General features: G+C 39.5%; 1 long non-coding RNA gene across 1 annotated transcript in view; it reads left to right on the plus strand.

The window, feature by feature from the left end:
- The window catches only part of LOC117959037, a 3637-nt gene extending 1906 nt beyond the window's left edge, over nt 1-1731 (plus strand). Inside the window, exons 2-3 of the long non-coding RNA XR_004659864.1 lie at nt 410-422; nt 1649-1731. This is a non-coding gene — a long non-coding RNA (uncharacterized LOC117959037). The remainder of the gene's footprint in view (nt 1-409; nt 423-1648) is intronic.
- The last annotated feature ends 2484 nt before the right edge of the window (nt 1732-4215 follow it).

Consider the following 4215-nt stretch of genomic DNA (forward strand, 5'->3'; position numbering starts at 1 on the left):
CCCCCCCCCCCCAGACCTCTCAGGTCATCTGGGACAGGTCTACTTTCTGTCCCCAGATTCAGAACTAAACAGGGTGAAGTAGCATTCAGTTTCTATGCTCCTCATATCTGGAATAAAATCTCAAAAACCTGCAGATCCACTGCTACTCTCAGTTCTTTGATATCAAGGCCGAAGACCTTTCTTTATGACGTTGCCTTTTCTTTAAATGACTGTCAATTTCTTTCATGTTTAATTTCTTTTACTGCACTGTAACTTTTATTCTCGTGTTTTATCTGCAGCGTACAGAACTTGTTCCGGACATTATTAGTGGCGTAATTTACAAGATACAGAGTTGGTTTCATTTGTGCCTGCACCAAGTCATTTGATTTATAATGCTAACTCGCCCAATGTTAGAACAAGGGAAACAAAGCTTATGGGGTGTTGTTTGGCTTAAGCCGATGGTGCAAAGAACCCTAGGGTGAAAGTACTCAGAACCTTCCCTTTAAAAAAACTAATTTGTTGATGAATAGAAGGAAACGCTGGATGTCCCTCGCCTTCGGCTCTCTGTGTGTTGCCGTGGTTAAGCGCTGTCTGCTTTGGGAACCACAGCAAACTAAGAGCAAGCAAGTTGCCTAGTTTTAAAGAAACTTTAAAAATTGTGCGATTAGTTTGCATCCCTAATGAAGAAGCAAGATCTCGCAATGCCTTTTTGGAGCCTTTCACACCTATCGCATTTGGTCTGGACTTTTAGACTTTTAAGTTTGATCAGAACCAAATTTATAGGTGGAAACCTCCCCGGACAACTGTCCATACCAAAAATGTACCACTCCAGTCCTCACTTAGACCAAGGGACTAGATCACAGGGACTAGACAACTGTCCATACCAAAAATTTGGTTGGATCAAAAGTTAATTTCTAGTGTAAAAGCATTATTTTATGGTTCAGACTTTCAGACCAAATACAGAAAAGTTCTGTCAGGAACAGCTCAGTGCTTAGTGTGTTCATGAGAGAGAGCGAGTGTGATGGTGTACAGTTATTAAGCGCACTTGCATAACTGCAGTGTAAAACCAAAACCTACTCTATCAAATGTATACAACGTAACAAAAACATGAACCTTGGTTCAGACTTTTAGGTGTGACAAGGACCTTAATTACCATGAGTTTAGAAACACGTTGCTACTGATTGGCAAGCATCACTGACACTCCAACAAAATGAGAGAAAACATACCTCAAAGCCACACCGTTCCATGGAAACATGTCGTTCAACCAGGAAACCGTAGCAAAACGCTGCACACCCTTTTGAGATTGAATATGCCCCAGGAACACTAGGAAACATCACCAGATATGCCAAATATCACAAACTGACACCAGACAAAGGGAGCACACAGACTAAACACACAAGGCACGGGTTGTAACGGGTGTCTGGTGACGTGAGGGCAGATGAACAGGTGAAAGACATCAGGGGCTAATCAGACTCAACAGGAAACAAAGCTAGACCAACACACGGGAAATCCAACATTACAACATGATACAGCATGCAAACATAGAGAACGATGGATCTAGGAAAACAAAACAGAGATAATACAAAAAAACAATAGAGATGGTTTAGTAAAAACTCAGAGTTTCCTATCTCAGGGTAAATTAACTCAGAGTTCAGGGTTAGACTCTCAGCCAATGGTCCCAGGTCTGGTGGACCCACCACATTATAGGGATTTTAAATCAATACAGCCACAACAGTTTATGTAAAAAAAATACTTAACAGAGCTTAACTTTAGCTCAATAACCAATGATACATGCATCATTTATGGTTCATATTTGTCGTGTACCCCTGTGAGATCACATCTATGATGACATGATCATTTGGGTTTTCAAATTCAAATATAAAAAAAAATAGAAAGAAGATTTTTGATAATTAGTGGTGCTTATTATAGTAGAACATAATCAGAACAGGTGAAAGTGCTTGGAATATTACAATGTTGTAATTTTGCTATCTTTGCTGATAGCAGGTGTAGAAAGACAACGTAGTTTCATAGCACCAACATTTAACCCTTGTGTTCTCTTCCCATCAACCATGAAAAAAACAAATTTTGGTCCCCCTTTTTTCAACATTATCATAACTTTTTCCAACATTGTTGTCACTTTTTCAACGCTGTGGGTGCTTTTATTTTTATGTTTTTACATATTTTTCTTTTTGACATTTTCAACACTTACTTCGACGGCCCATTTTGTTTTCCCCCAAAAAACTAAATAATTAACTGATAACAGGTCAAATTTGACCCAAGGACAACATGACGGTTGAATACACTCGGGTCCAGTAGACCCAAACACACATGTGTAATAGTTATGTGTAGGGGGTGTACCGTATACAGTCAATAAAAATAAATGGACTGTTCTTATATAGCACGTTTCTAGTCTCAATGACTCAAAGCGCTTTTACATAGTACAGGAACCATTCACCACAGCATTGGGGGCGTTTCAGGGTTTAGTGTCCTGCTCAAGGACACTTTGACATGGGACTGCAGGGCCGGGTTTGTCACAGAAAATGAGCCAAGGCCAATGAGTTTGAGTTAGAAGAAATGTAAAATTGCATCATTTTTCTTTTGAAAACGGGTCCTACTGACCCAAACACCATACACAAGTTGACATATGGGTTGTCAACAAAGACAGATGTTAGTGGACGCACGAAGAGACGAGAGACTTTTTGAATTTAACATATCAGGAACTTGTGACGGAAATGGCCAACAAAGGTTACGACAAGCCTTGGAACGTCCTCCAGAGTAAATGGAAGGCGCTCAAACAGAGAGACATGTCTCAAAAAAAAAGAGTCTCGCAGAGATTCTCTCTTCTGCTTTTCTGTTGCATTTTTCTAACGTGCCAGGCTGCAAAAAAACGAAGTATATCAGCAGTGTTGTGTTAGTACAGTATTGTTGGGGTATAGTTTGCACCTTCCACTATTGGACCGTCATAGTAAATATATATTTACTACTTTACTTTAGTTCCTCTCTCTTATGATGAACACACACCTAATGAACGGACTCAGGCAGCTGTGAACCTGAGCACCTTCTGTGTGTTGATATTTACATAAAAGGTCATTTATTGTTGGAAAGCTTGGCTTCCAAAATCTAATCAGAATATGTGTGGGAGTCTGTGTGTGTGTGTGTATGTCTGTGTGTGTGTGTGTGTTTCTTCTCATTGAACAGATTGCAGCATAATCTCCTGTTGATCCTTTTTTTTGTCCGCGTTCCCACACTGAAATAATTCTCATTAATTACATTTGGACTTTTCATAGCTGAGTGTTGCTCAGTTTCATCCTGTTAAATGTTTAAGCCCTGACTAATGCTGTGAATAAGGACAAGTGTAGTGTCTGTAGACCTGCGGTTTCACAATGATCTGTAGTAGCTTGATTGTCAATTTTAAATATAAGACATAACATTGTATTATTGAAAGTGGAGATCCACATCTCCATTTTTTACCCTGCTGCATGCACGTCCAGGGGGGGATTTTGTGAATTTTAAAGTGAAATGAATCAAGCTGGTGCACACTCTGGAGCAAAATGAAGAGGCTAGATCTATGAAGAACTTGCTGGGCTTTTGTAAGCAACTTCATCCTAAACACATGGGTTGTATAGATATGAACGGTGATGACACGGCCAAGAGTCACACCCACAAAGCACAAGACGAGTATGACACAGTGGTTAGCTACTAAAAAAAACTGGATTGCACTTTACTTGAAGGTATCTACACAATAGTGACATAACACTTCTTTTGCTAATTGTCATTAGATAGTGTTAGGGTTAGGGTTCATGCGTCATGTGTTCATGACAGGGTCATGTCACTCTTATGTAGATACCTTCAAGTAAAGTGTCGGCAAAAACTGTGGTTTGCTTCAACAAACAAGCCAGAGCTTAAATCAATAAATGGGGAAGAAAAACTGTCAAAAAATTAAATAGTAATAATCGATAAGTAGCTAGGAAGAAACAACATCACTGGTTGGAATCAGTTGATGAGCTTGTAAACCTTGTATATTATCTTATTATTATTTCATGTATATTGTATCCTATTATTCAGTGATGGGAATAGCAGCGCTATAAATAACAATGTTACTTTTTTCAGTATTTTCCTGTCCTTCCTTGGTTAGTGGGCCGTGAATGAGACAAGCTCATAAATGCTGACGATTGGCTGAGGTTGAGTAAAATTTCAGGGTGAGCCAATCAGAGGTAGAGTTGGGGGGGGGGGGGG

This window comes from Etheostoma cragini, chromosome 16, assembly GCF_013103735.1.
Source record: "Etheostoma cragini isolate CJK2018 chromosome 16, CSU_Ecrag_1.0, whole genome shotgun sequence".
Classification (NCBI taxonomy): domain Eukaryota; kingdom Metazoa; phylum Chordata; class Actinopteri; order Perciformes; family Percidae; genus Etheostoma; species Etheostoma cragini.